The sequence below is a fragment of the Ovis canadensis genome, chromosome 1 (genome assembly GCF_042477335.2).
Source record: "Ovis canadensis isolate MfBH-ARS-UI-01 breed Bighorn chromosome 1, ARS-UI_OviCan_v2, whole genome shotgun sequence".
Taxonomy (NCBI): Eukaryota; Metazoa; Chordata; class Mammalia; order Artiodactyla; family Bovidae; genus Ovis; species Ovis canadensis.
The window spans coordinates 249020915-249035913 of NC_091245.1; the positions used below are offsets into that span (position 1 = coordinate 249020915).

Consider the following 14999-nt stretch of genomic DNA (forward strand, 5'->3'; position numbering starts at 1 on the left):
GGAGGGTACTAAAGGGGTGAAGCTGAGAGATGAAAAAATTTATGAGAGAGATGAGGAAATATTTCTCTCTCTCCTCCTATGGGGAGAAGTGAGAGGCTTGTAGGGGAGAAGATGAGAGAACAAGTGGTTTCTTATGAGTCCTCATGACTTCTACACTTTCAACACACCAGTTCTGCAAACTCACAATCTTTTTTTCCCTCCATTTTTTGGCCACGCTACACAGCATGCAAGATCTTAGTTCCCCAACCAGGGATTGAACTTGTATCCTCTGCAATTAAAGTACAGAGTCCAAACCACTGGCCCACCAGGAAACTTCCTGAAAACTCACAGACTTTGAGAGCATAGATATCAATTCTTCACCCAGCATTGGTCCCAGGGTCCCTGGATACAAGTGTACATGATATCCATGAGAAAGTCTATCATGGAAATAAGTGAAAACTCTTACTTGAGACTGGACCCTAGAATTGGTCTAAATCTAGTAAAATGCCACTCCATCAAGATGCCTAAAGTCCCCCTAGGGGACCTTTGGATTTTGTTTCTTGATCTGGGAGCTTTTCGAGCTTTCCTTTGTTTGCATTGGGCTGGGGCTGGACAGCTCTTTTGAGACTAAGGACTGGAAAACTCCTCTCCTTTTCTCACAAGACGCTGACAGGGGTCACTGCCCTGTGGCTGTCTGGTGTGTTCAGAGTCTGAGGAGGGAATGGAGGAGGGAAAAAGTGGGACCAGGAAGCAGGGAAATCCCAAGTTGTAACCCTTAGAAAAGCCTCTGAAATATATTGATCAGATTCTCAAGCCATAAATCATATGGTGAGGTCCTTGCCTGACTTCTCTGTAGGCTGAGAGGTTCAGCAGCCTTGCTCCTTCAAGAACTGTAGTAGCTAAATACAGGGTTCACTCGGGGGATGGATGCACTTCACCTAATTGGTAAATGCTTCAAAATTTGGTGTTTCTACGTCTCCTTAATGATAGGTTGTACTGAATGTTCAATATGTGTAGATATGGTAGGAAGAATGGACTGTGGGGTTGAAAACAAGTGGTATGAAATTCCAGCAGATCAATTCACTCCAGGTTAAGTGTTTTATTACAATTACAGAAAAACTAAGAGATTCAAAGAAGAGGCTCCAAATAAACTCTTTCTTAGCTTGCTGAGTTTATGGCTTGAGAACATTATCTTTTCTAAAAATCAAAACCACAGCAAATGAGATTATTTTTTGTCCTCTAATTGTTTAATTATTCTTTTGTTCTTCTCTGAGACTTTGCCCAACAGCTAGAAAAATGAGAGATCAGGACATCCCAGGGCTTCTTATCAATGCTACACACCAAACATTCCCAAATAACCCTCTATAATAAACTGCTAACCATAAATAATTTAATCTGAGAAATAAATATATTTAATTATAAATGTGTGATTTAGAGATAAGCTCACTCTCAGCTTCTTAAACTTTTTGTTTCCCAGAAATTTCCCAAAGACAGATGCTGAAGAAGGACTTTTCAATAAGATATTTTTTGGTGAATTATCAACTCGTTAAAGAAATGGGCAAAAGATATGAAGAGGCACTTTGCCAGCAACCAGATCCATCTCCCGTATTTGGAAACTTCCCCAACATGAGTCCATTCCATTGAGAAGCCAGAAGGGGGCTGAAATTCCTGCTCCCTGGCTCCGCATGGAGGGCCCAGCACTGTGACCTCAGCTCCACTAAGTAGCCTTGCAGACACAGAACAGAGGACATTCCAGCCTGACAAGAGGATGGTGCCCTTAGCACCTCTTTGCCCACCCATTCTCTGAGTCTGGCTCGCCGCCTTCCTGGTGATTCCAGGTGCTGCTCAGTAACTCTTTGTCTCCCCAGTCACCACTAGTTGGTTTCTGTTGCCTTCAGCTAAACACCTTGGCTTATTTGACAAAGTTGTAGAGAAAAGGGAACCCTCCCTACACTGTTGGTAGGAAGGCAAATTAGTGCAGCCACTAGAGAACAGTGTAGTGGTTCCTCAAAAACTTACAAAATAGAATTACCATATGATCTAGCTATTCCACTTTGGGTATTTATCTGAAGAACACAAAAGCACTAATCCAAAATGATAGGACTTCCCTGATGGGTCAGTGGTTAAGAATCTGCCTGCCAGTTCAGGAGACATGAGTTCAATCCCTGGTCCAGGAAGATTCCACATGCTTTGGTGTAACTAGGCCTGTGTGCCCCAACTACTGAGCCTGCATTCTAGAGCTCTCAAGCTGCAACTATTGAAACCTGCTCACCTAGAGCCCATGCTCTGCAATGAGAGAAGCCACCACAAAGCGAGGCCTAAGCACCACAGTGAAGAGTAGTCCCCAAATGACACAATTAGAGAAAGCCATCGCACATCAATAAAGACCCAATGCAGCCAAAAAATTTAAAAAAAAATTATATACACACTCCAACGTTCATCGCAGCATTATTAACAATAGCCAAGAGGTGGAAACAACCTAAGTGCCCATTAACAGATGAACGGAGAAAAAAGACGTGGTACATATATACAATGGAATACTACTTGGCCGTAAAAACCATGAAACCTTACCATCTGCAACATATGGATGGACTTTGAAAGTGCGATGCTAAGCGAAATAAGTCAGAAGGAGAAAGATAAATTTTGTACGATTTCACTCATATGTGGGATCTTAAAAACAAACAAAATAAGTGAAGAAATCAAACCAAACAAAAACAAATATGTAGACACAGAGAACAGAGCAGTGGTTTCCAGAGAGGAGGGAACAGTGGGAGGAGAGTGAAATGGATAAAGGGGATTGACTGTATAATCGTGGATGGAAGCTAAATTTCTGGCAGTGAGTATGCTGTAGAGTATAATGAAATAGAAATATAAAGTTATACACATGAAACTTATGTAACATTATAAACAAATGTTATTGCAATAAAAAATTAAAATTAAAAAAAAAACTGAGCTATTCATTTTGAATCAGGAATGTGAGAACACTATGTTCATACAAGATGCCAGACTACAAATGTGCCTCCACTTCCCACCTGAAACTTGGAGCTACCCACACCAGCTTGTTTCACTGAATTTGTGAAAAGAATAACTTTAAAAATGTAAACATTTTTGGAATTAAGTAACATGGACAAAACACACATGTGTTTTTTGAACCAGCACATTGTATTAAAAGAAATGAAAGAATTCCCTGGTGGTACAGTGGATAAGAATTTGCCTGCCAATTCAGGGGAGGGACACAGGTTCGATCCCTGGTCCAGGAGGATCTCACATGCCAAGGAGCAACTTAAGCCTGTAGTCCACAACTACTGAAGCTGACACACCTAGAGTTTGTGCTCCGCAATGAGAGAAAATACCGCAGTGAGAAGCCTGTGCACACAGCTGCAGAAAGACCACGCAGCAACGATGACCCAGTGCAACCAAAAATAAATATATTAATTTTTAAAACACTAAAATAAAAGGAATGCAAATTTCAAAGCCAGAGGAAAGCAAAAGGCTCAGTGCAGAAATGCTGCACTAGTTTCTTCAGGCCGTAAGTGGAAATCCAGCCTGCGCTGCCACCTCAGAATTTATGGAGCCACCTAGGAGAAAAAAAAAAAAGAGTTTTTTCACAGACCCAATGATGCCATCTAAGACTTTGAAAAGCATCCCACACAGCCATAACTCTACCCGCATGTCACAGCATCTCTGTGTTTCCCTTCTCTGTATCTTTTTTAAGCGGCTGAGATAAATACGGAAACTAAGTCTCTTAAGAATTCATCTGTTGAAGCCTTTTTTCCTCTCACCAGCTGTAACCTCCAATTGTCACATCCATGGTAGAGGCTGGGGACATGGTAATCAAGTCACAAAGAACGAGCCCAGAAGGAAAAGAGAAAGCAGCACACGTGAGGAAACCCTTCACGTCAGAAGCCCATTCTTAAAAGAAAAGGTCACTTACCAGGAAAATTGAAAAGGAAATGATCATTGGGAGACTCCTTCATTAAGACATTCTTTTAAAGCCCGTAAGGTCGAGGTATCCACCTTTAGAGAATATCACACGCTTTCATTTGCAAATCCATCCAAGGGCATCGTGTCCCCTCTCACTGCAAATATGTTGTTGATGAGGAACAAGAGATGGCCCTCAGTGACCCCACCGGGAAAAGGGAGCCCCAGGGAGTACGAGGCATCAGACCAGAACAAGCTGTTGGGAAATGGAGGTAACATTTTCTGCTGGCGTCAGTGACTTGGAAAGTCAACTCCATTCCACTGAGCCTTTTCCCTGAGTTACGATGCTCTGACCTCATCTTCTTTTCACACCTGCAGCCTGAGGGCAATTCTGTGCATCAGTCTGTCACCAGTCTGCCCTCTATTCATCAGCAAAAGGCACACCTGTGGCTGCAGCACCTGGCCAGAGGCAAACCCAGAGATCCCTTTTAGAAGGTGCTACCAGAAGATTGTCAAGGTCTGGGCCCCCAGAAGGGAGACCCGCAGAACTGCAGCTGTCTGCAAAGAACAGGGCCCTAGGTGGGGCAGAGAGAGGACCCCTGGGCTGTTCATCCCTCCACACTTCATTTAAGCATAGTCTGTTGGTTTTTTAATAATGTTATTTATCTGTCTATTTATTTTTGGCTGTGCTGGGTCTTCATTGCTTCGGGAGGGGTTTTCTTTAGTTACAAAGAGCAGAGGTTCCTTACTCTTTGTTGTAGTGCGTGGGCTTCTCATTGAGGCGGCTTCTCCTGTTGCAGGGCACAGGCTGTAGGGCGCACGGGCTTTAGAAGCGGCAGCTCACGGCTTCCATAGTTGTGGCTTCCGGGCTGTCGAGCACAGGCTCAATAGTTGTGGCTCACCGGCTTAGTTGCCCCGCGGCATGTGGGATCTTCCTGGACCAGGGCTCAAACCCGTGTCCCCTGCATTCGCAGGTAGATTCTTTGCCACTGGCTCACACTCTTGGAAGGAATGCCCAGCAGACAGACAGATTCACAGGCATGCGTAGGATTAGGTGAAAGGAAGACAGCGTGGTGAGGAAGTTCAGTTCCCATCTCTCCCTGCAGTTCTGAAGTCACTAGCCAAACATGGTGCCCCCAGGTCAGCCCCAGGCCTGTGCAAGGGGCCTGGGGTGCTCTGGTTCCCAGAGTAGGGGATACTGGGCACCCCAGGTTGCCCTAAGCCAGTGGTGCCCCTCACTCAGGCACAGTGCAAAGACTGGCATTTCCCTTGTGTACATTCAAAATGTGTGCAGCCTGAGCTTCAGCCACTACAAGTTCAAAGGCTTTCAGCTCTCCCTTGCCCATGGGGGTGTGGAGGGGGCCCTGCAGACCACTTGGATTCAACACTAGGCCCAACACATCCCTGTAATTTCCATCCTATATGGTCCGTCCTGACTCTTCAGAAAGTTTAAACCATTTGTGTTAGCATTTTCCAACATTATTCCTAGATGAGACACAACTTTATTACCATCTCTAGCTGCCCTTTCCAATTCTAATATTCTCGTATTCTGTGCATCCCAAGAGGTCCTTTTCCTGACAAAGATATTTACCTTTGATATGTGTAACTTCCAGGAGTCTAAAATATGATCATAAAGCTCTTAGCTAATGCCGTGTTTTTTAGCTTCTCCAAAGCAGAACTCTCATCATTAATAAGTCTTTTAGTATATTCACCTCCGCTTAGCTTTCCTCTATCCCCCTATGTGAGGAGGACTTATTATATTTTGGATCCACCAGGGGACCACAGAAATGAAGTCTGCCTAGCATTTTATTAGCCCAATATATTATGTTCACGATGGGGAGGGAGAAAAAAACATGTTAATACCCCCAGGAGACTTCTAATGGTGCAAAGCTTTTCCTTTAGGCTGAAGTAAGAGGGAGAAACCTCAGCCTGGGTGAGAAAAAAGTCAGGCTCCTGCGTCTTCTCTCCTTGGGGGTCACTTCAGCCTTTCATAGGCCCAAAGGTTTATGTTGTTCTGGAAACTGGCTCTGACAGGCGTCCTGAGGATCAGAATTGGTCTAGATGGGGGTTTTCATACTTGAACACCCATCAGAACACCCAGGATGGCTGGTGGGAGCACAGATTGCTGGGCTCCAGCAGAGTTTCTGGTTCTGTTAGTCTGGGGTGGAGTCTGAGAGTTTGTATTTTTAACCAGTCACCAAGGATGCTGCCTCTGCTGGTCTGGGAACCACACTCTAGAACCAGTGGGGTTCCAAGATGGCTCACTGTTTTAGGACACTCAAAGGGAGCCAATAAAGGTCCGTCTGGTCAAGGCTATGGTTTTTCCAGTGGTCATGTATGGATGTGAGAGTTGGACTGTGAAGAAAGCTGAGCGCCAAAGAATTGATGCTTTTGAACTGTGGTGTTGGAGAAGACTCCTGAGAGTCCCTTGGACTGCAAGGAGATCCAACCAGTCCATTCTGAAGAAGATCAGCCCTGGGATTTCTTTGGAAGGAATGATGCTAAAGCTGAAACTCCAGTACTTTGGCCACCTGATGCAAAGAGCTGACTCATTGGAAAAAACTCTGATGCTGGGAGGGATTGGGGGCAGGAGGAGAAGGTGATGACAGAGGATGAGATGGCTGGATGGCGTCACTGACTCGATGGGCATGAGTCTGAGTGAACTCCGGGAGCTGGTGATGGACAGGGAGGTCTGGCGTGCTGCGATTCATGGGGTCACAAAGAGTCGGACATGACTGAGCGACTGAACTGAACTGAAGGGGGCCAATGAGTACACACTCTGAGAGGCGCCCCTAGGCTGCTCCTAGGCATCCAGCTGCTCCTAAGGTCCCCACTGCCCACTGCGAGCCCCCACTTCAGGAGTCCAGTCATCCCCAGACAGGCCCTAGTCCTATTCACATTGACCTCAGGGCCAGGGATGTCCATGCAGCAACCCCGACCCCACAAGAACAAGTGCTCACTGGCTCTGCCCCTGTTTTCCCCTCTGCCAGGACCAGCCACATAATGTATGGGGCCCAGTGTGTGTGTTAGTTGCTCAGTCGTGTCCAACTCTTTGAGACTCCGTGGATTGGAGCCTGCCAGGCTCCTTTGTCCATGGGATTTCCCAGGCAAGCATACTGGAACAGATAGCCACTCCCTTCTCCAGGGGATCTTCCCAACCCAGGGATCAAACCCCAGGCTCCTGCCCTGAAGGCAGATTCTTTACCATCTGAGCCACCAGAGAAGCCCCAGTGGAGCCCAGTGCAAAATTAAAACGGGGGCCCCTTATTCGGGGGGTTTCAGTTTCAGTGACTATAGAGCATTAAGCCGAGCATGCGCACTTCTTCTCAGGGCTTGGTCTTCAGGCCTCCACACAGCGAGTCCTAATTCTTTCTCTGCCCATCCCTCCATCTCAAGTCTCCACACAAGAACCCACCCTCCTTCCATACCACGTCCCACCTCCTTGACTCCACACTCTGCCCTAAAAAAGGGGTATTGATATATTTCCGGAGGAAAACTTAAATACCTGGGCAAATTATAAAGTGTCTCTCCAAAATCACTGCAGATGGTGACTCCAGCCATGAAATTAAAAGACGCTTGCTCCTTGGAAGAAAAGTTATGAGCAACCTAGACAGCATATTAAAAACCTGAAATTTTACTTTACCAACAAAGGTCGGCTTGCCAAAGCTATGGTTTTTCCAGTAGTCATGTATGGATGTGCGACTTGGACTATAAAGAAACCTGAGCACCAAAGAATTGATGCTTTTGAACTGTGGTGTTGGAGAAGATTCTTGAAAGTTCCTTGGACTGCAAGGAGATCCAACCAGTCCATCCTAAAGGAGATCAGTCCTGAATATTCATTGGAAGAACTGAAGCTGAAACTCCAATACCTTGGCTGCCTGATGCAAAGAACTGACTCATTGGGAAAGACCCTGATACTGGAAAAGATAGAAGGCGGGAGGACAAGGGGACGACAGAGGATGAGATGGCTGGATGGCATCACTGACTCAATGGACATGAGTTTGGGTGAACTCTGGGAGTTGGTGATGGACAGGGAAGTCTGGCATGCTACGATTCATGGGGTCACAAAGAGTTGGACACGACTGAGCAACTGAACTGAACTGAACTGTACTGAGCATGGCCCCTCCCATCAGAACAAGACCCAGTTTCCCCCTCAGTCAGTCTCTCCCATGAGGAAGCTTCCATGAGCCTCTCATCCTTCTCCATCAGAGGGCAGACAGAATGAAAACCACAATCACAGAAAACTAACCAGTCTGATCACATGGACCACAGCCTTGTCTAATTCAATGAAACTATGAGCCATGCCATGTAGGGCCACCCAAGACAGACGGGTCATGGTGGAGAGTTCTGACAAAACATGGTCCACTGGAAAAGGGCAAACCACTTCAATATTCTTGCCTCAAGAACCCCATGAACAGTATGAAAAGGTATTAGGGTAAGTAATGCTAACAACAAACTCCCACATCTCAATGGCTTAACACAGAGGTTTATCTTTCACTCAACAAGGTCTAATGTGGATGTTCCTCGGTGGTGGATGGCTTTCTCCTTGGCCATCCTGGGCCCCAGGTCCCTCCATCTTCTAGCCCTTCCTTCCTTTGTGTTCTCAGCACAGAGATAGAGAGTGTAGAGGGCTACAAGGGAGACTTTATGGGCCAGGCCTGGAAGGGACAAGTAGAAATCACGTTCCTCTAGTCACATCCCAGTAGCCACAATTTAACCTCATAACCCCACCTAACTATGTGGGAGCCTGGGGTGAGTGGTACAGTAGACACAATATGGGCCCAGAGATGTCCCCAGAACCTGTGTTCTATGCGTGTGTGAGTGTGTGCTCAGTTGTGTCTGACTTTGCAATCACATGGACTGAAGCTCACCAGGCTCGTCTGTCCAGGGAATTTTCCAGGCAAGAATACTGGAATGGGTTGCCATTTCCTACTCCAGGGGATCTTCCTGACCCAGAGGTTGAACTTGTGTCTCTTTCATCTCCTGCATTGGCAGGCGGATTCTTTACCACTAGAACCACCTGGGATGTGACATGCCAAAAGGACTTTGCAGATGTGATTAAGTTTAAAATCTTGTGAGGGAGAGACTGTCTCGGATTATATGGGTGGGCCCAATGGATTACAGTGTCCTAAGAAGAGACAGGCAAGAGAGGCAAAGTCAGAAAAAGGAGATCTGAGGGACTTACTTTGTAGTCTAGTGATTAAGACCTCACCTTCCTAGGCAGGGGGTTCAATCCCTGGCTGGGGAGTTGGGAGCCCACATGCCTCTCAGAGAAACAACCGAAACATAAAACAGAGGCAATATTGTAACAGATCCAATAAAGACTTGAAAATGGTCCACATTAAAAAAAAAAAAAAATCTTAAAAAGAAAGAAAGAAATCAACTTAAAAAAGAAAGAAAAGGAAAAAAAAAAAAAGGCGATATGAAGATGAAAGCAGAGGTTGGAGTCTCATACTTGAAGGTGCAGGAAGTAGCCCAAACCAAGACGGCTCCTCCAGAAGCTAGAAAAGGCAAAGACAAGCTTCCAGAAGAACGAAGCTCTGCCAACACCAGGATTTTAGGCTTCTGAATTCCAGAACTGTAAGCGAAAACCTTTGTGTTGAGTTAAGCCACCAAGTTTGTGGTCATTTGTTATAGCAGCGGTGGGACTGATACACATGGTCCAAAGGAGGAAAAGGCAATCACATTTGGAAAATAACAGCTGCCTTTCCTCCAGCAGGAGATCCAGGCTACCCCTTCTGCTGCTTTCTCACCTAGCCTCCAGCTCTGGCTGGCCTCCCCCTGACTCTACTTTATGCCAAAGTCTTTCCTCCTCAGCTACCCAAAAGGTTTTCCTAAATTATAGGTCAGAGAATCCCTTTTGCTCAAAAACGCCTGCATTTCCTATAGAAGAAAGTCCAAAATTCTCAGCCTCATTCCAAGTCTTATGATGTGGCTCCTAACTGCTTTTCTAACCAGTCCCACAATTGAGGGAGAAAACCTGGGGCTGTGAGAACCCATGACTAGAGGTCAAGGGACAGAGTCAACGGGACAGTCAGGTGCTGGCAGTTGGCCTGGGCTTACCCGCTTCCTCCCCTTCAGGCTCCATCACCGAACAAGACAGAGAGAAAGCCAGGGGTGTGCTTTCCGGATGTGAGGAGCAGTTTGAGAAAAGATGCTTCACATACCGATAAATAATACAACCCAAAGGCGCTTGTTCTGAGTCTAAATAATTGAAAGGGCAAACTTTAGACATACTTTCATTGACCTCCGTGGTTACCGGGAAGCCAGTTCTTTAGCCTGCAAGGCTGCACAGTCATCCCTGCCATCAAGCCCCATTCAGTGACGTCCTTCATGTGAAAGCTGAACTGCAGTCCTCCCCGTGATGAAACGCCTGAGGGTCCACCAAGGAGACTAGAAGTTTCGAAAGATCCCAAGCCCACACTTGTAGCTGGACTGTTTGTGAGCACGATGGACAAAGCTCAGGTAAGATGAAGGGGAGGCACCATCGCGTCCACTGTCACCCCACTGACTCTCTTCAGCCTGGGGTTTGTGTCCCCTCCCCCATCACTTCCTGGTAGCGTCCCTGCCCCAGCTCTAGGCTGTGCCTTATGCTCGGTGCCCCCTTTCCCCAGGCCCTGTCGTTTCCATTTTTTTATTTCCTTAAACCAGATTTCTAAAAGTAGGATTTCTGGGTCAAAGAGTATGAAAATATTCAGGGTGTGGTCAGACCGCATTTTTAAAAGTTGCCCCAATTTCAAGTGCAGTGAGCAAAGAAAGAGAATATCAGACATGGAGATATTTGTATTTCTTATAAACATTTTAAAATAATTTCAAATATATTTTTGCTATTTTAATTGGCAAGAGGAAAAAAATAGCATTTTGGAGTTAGAATGAACCTCATTTCCAATCCAGTGGTTTCCAAACTTGGCTTCATAACTGAATTACCTGAGGAGTCTCTTAATAATATGAGTTCCATATTGTTGAGAAAGCTTGAGAAATGGCTATTTTAGGTCTGAGGGTAAAAAAATGTATAAGATGAGTCTGGAGAGTTTGTCATTTCAGAAAATAAGGAAGCTATGAAAAAACCAATGTCTTGTGTCAAAAAGTCTCAGGGTTAAAGCACATCAAATATCTTAAATCTATGAGGTTATAATGTTAATAATAACCATAAAACTTTAATGGTCACTTTGAAGGATGTAATACATCAAAAACGATTTTGAGGGACTTTCCTGGAGGTCCAGTGGTTAAGACTCCATGCTCCCAATGTATAGGGCATGGGTTTGATCCCTGGTCAGGGAACTAAGATCCTGCATGCTATGTAGCAACACCAGAAAAAAAAAAAAGATTTTGAAAACTGGAAAATAAAGGGAAAGAATCCAGCATTTAGGCTGCCTTTCCTATCTGAACTGTAGACTAAGCAAATAATAGATGAGGGGAAGTTTTTTGCATCATCCCAGCTAACAAATGAAAAAGGAATGATAAACTTAGGATGTCACCATATACTGCTGCTGCTGCTAAGTCACTTCAGTCGTGTCTGACTCTGTGGGACCCCATAGATGGCAGCCCACCAGGCTCCCCCATCCCTGGGATTCTCCAAGCAAGAACACTGGATTGGATCACCATATACTACTATAATGAATTAATGGACACAGGCAATGACCATCAACAGCTGCTGCTGCTGCTGCTGCTGCTGCTGCTGCTGCTGCTGCTAAGTCGCTTCAGTCGTGTCCGACTCTGTGTGACCCCATAGACGGCAGCCCATCAGGCTCCTCCATCCCTGGGATTTTCCAGGCAAGAGTACTGGAGTGGGTTGCCATTTCCTTCTCCAATGCATGAAAGTGAAAAGTGAAAGTGAAGTCGCTCAGTCGTGTCCGACTTCGCAACCCCACAGACTGCAGCCTACCAGGCTCCTCCATCCATGGGATTTTCCAGGCCAGAGTACTGGAGTGGGTTGCCATTGCCTTCTCCGCGACAGCTGCTAATGCCATAAAAATAGACACAAGCAGACCCTAATGAAAGTCCACACCGTCTCTTATGAAATTTCCTTGCCAAAACTTTTTTTTTAATTTAAACTTTTTATTTTCTGTTGAGGTGTAGCTGATTAACAATGATGTGATAGTTTCAGGTGAACAGTGAAGGGACTCAGCCATATGTTTACATGTATCCATTCTCCCCTAACTCCCCTCCCATCAATTGTCAAAACTTTTGAACTTACATCAAAGCAAACCTCTAGATCAAATTATTGCTTCACCAAAAATAAACATGGTGGAAGGAAGAGGTGCACTCAGCAAAATCCAAACTATGGGAAAATCTTCAGGACACACACCTAGCTTTTTGACAAAAGCTTTAAAGTGGGAAAAAAAAGTTAAAAAGGACACCAATGGATGAAAAGTTACTTAAGAGTTACATTGACTTCCCAGGTGGCTCAGTGGTAAGGGATCCACCTGCCTAATGCAGGAAATGTGGGTTCGATCCCTGGGTCAAGAAGATACCCTGGAGAAGGAAAATGGCAGCCCACTCCAGTATTCTTGCCTGGGAAATCCCAAGGATGGAGGAGCCTGACAGGCTACACTCCATGGGGTCACCAAGAGTCAGACACTTGACTGACGAGAGATCAATAGCCAGTCATAATACAGGACGTTTTCTTGGATTTCAATTCAAACAAACAGGGGGAAACTTTTTTTTTTAATAAGACAATTATGGATTTGTGAACACTGACAGGATTTTTTATGATATTAAGGGATAACTGTTTATTCTTTTCTTGTGTATAATGCACTGTGGGTATTTTAAAGTCTGTATCTTTTTAAAAAACATACTAAAATATGTATGATTGAAATGACATCTGGGGTTTATACAGATTAAACAGGCTGTGAAATGATAATTGTTGACATCAAGTGATGTAGTCGAGGGGATTCACTATACTATTTTCTCGACTTTTGTGTATATTTTAATTTTCCACGTTAAAAGTAAAGACCCCAGACCTGCCGAACCAGCGTCTCAGTGCTGGGACCTGGAATCTGAATTCTGAGAGCTCTCCAGTGATTCTGATGGGCTAGTCTGAGGACTGGTGTTTGGGAAACAGTGGTTTGACAGGACATTTCTTGCCTAAGCTCACACAGCCAGTTCATGGGAGAACCCAAGATGCCTGACTCCAGTCCAGGATCCTTTTCAGAATAATAGGCAGCCTCTTGAATGCAAATGCCCTCGCTCCTCAATTCTTCCCCTTTAGGCAGCAGGATGCTTTGACCCGGTTCAAATGCATGTGGTCAGAAGGCACCCCAGAAGTTGTCTAAGACTTTTCAGCACTTGTGATCATCTCAAGGAGCTACCTGATCCACAAGGACCTCTGTGTCTTCATGAGAAAAGAGAGGGACTTTTGAGCCACATTTTGCACAGGAACTCACATTTCAGAACTTCCCCAGTTGTCTTCCTGCATTTACAGTCTAACAGTAGCAACATTTCCTGTGTCTGCAACATCTTCTCTGAATGAAAACCAAAAGGCAACAAGATGTAGAGGATTTTGTTTCTGTTGGCCTGAGAATCCTGAACAGAACAGGGAATATTCATCATGAGATGAATTAGAAGGTTGGAGGTAAAGGGCAACACGGGAGTCTGGGGGACTTCATGGTAATTGAACATAAGCTGAGCTAAAGAGTTGGGTAAATTCAGTCTTGGTGGATGAAAAGAATAATAATGATGATGATGGTCAAGGACTTCCCTGGTGGTACAGTGGGTAAGAAACCAGTGCAGGGGACACAGATTCTATCCCTGATCCCAGAAGATCCCACATGCCTTGGGGCAACTAAGCCCCTGCACCACAACTACTGAGCCTGCACTCTGGACCCTGGGAGCCACAACTACTGAGCCCACGGGCTATAGCTACTAGAGCCCAAGCTCCTACAGCCTCTGCTCTGCAATAAGAGAAAAGCCAATGCAAGAAGACCGTGCACTACAATGAAGAGTAGCCCTCGTTTGTGCAACCAGAGGAAGACTGCATGCAGCTATGAAGACTCAAGGCAAGCAAAAATAAAAAATTTTAATCAAAATAATAATAATGGTCAAATTGGTTGTGAAAAGCTGTGAAGAGAGAAAGAGAGAGGGGCCTGTGTGGTTTTCTCCTGATTACAGGAGATGTGAGGACTTCTTCTAGACCTTTGGTAATGAGGGTAGAGGCTAAAGCAGAGTTCACTGCTATCTGACCCCTGTTGTTAAAGAGACAAAGCCACATCACAAGCACTGGCTCCTCCCTGGCCCAGAAGCTGGGGATGTATTTTCACTAATGGCAAGCAGGGTAGGAAGCTTCAGAGGTATGGTTCACCCTTCCACCTTGCTCCCTACCATGCTTGATGTTCAATATTGCTTCTCTTTAGATTAATCAAACACAAGATTAGGAAGATAACCTTAAAGTTCAATTTTTTATTCTAGTAGTCATGCATGAGTGTGGCTCAGATGGTAAAGAGTCTGCCTGTAAAGTGGGAGACCTGGGTTCAATCCCTGGGTCAGGAAGATCCCCTGGAGAAGGAAATGGCAACCCATTCCAGTACTCTTGCCTGAAAAATCCCATGGGTGGAGACTGAGTGACTTTACTTTCACTTTCAGTCAGGTACAAATGTGAGAGTTGGACCATAAAGAAGGCTGAGCCCTGGAAAACTGATACTTTTGAACTGTGGTGCTGTAGAAGACTCTTGAGAGTCCCTTGGACTGCAAGGAGACCCAACCAGTCCATCCCAAAGGAAATCAGTCCCGAATATTCATTGGAAGGACTGATGCTGAAGATCAAGCTCCAATACTTTGGCCACCTGATTCTAAGAGTTGACTCACTGGAAAAGACCCTAATGTTGGGGAAGATTGAGGGCAAGAGGAGAAGGGGGTGGCAGAGGATGAGATGGTTGGATGGCATCACTGACTCAATGGACACAAGTTTGAGCAAATTCTGGGAGACAGTGGAGGACAGGGAAGCCTGGCGTGCTGCAGTCTATGGGGTCAAAAATAGTCGGACACGACTTAGCTGCTGCATAACAACAAAGTGCAGGAGGGTCTTGCAGTATTTCACAAGTCATCTGGGAGAAATGGAAATTTCCTCCTAACACACTCCAGGATATAGTAGAAAAATGGAA

The 14999-nt window shown here is 45.3% G+C and overlaps 1 long non-coding RNA gene across 1 annotated transcript; it reads right to left on the reverse strand.

The window, feature by feature from the left end:
• Window positions 1-3390: 3390 nt before the first annotated feature.
• LOC138435825 (uncharacterized) lies at window positions 3391-7877 on the reverse strand. The gene is made up of 2 exons (XR_011255245.1): window positions 3914-7877; window positions 3391-3557 (listed from the first exon to the last, which is right to left on the reverse strand). It is a non-coding gene; the product is annotated as an uncharacterized lncRNA (long non-coding RNA).
• Between the last annotated feature and the right edge of the window lie 7122 nt (window positions 7878-14999).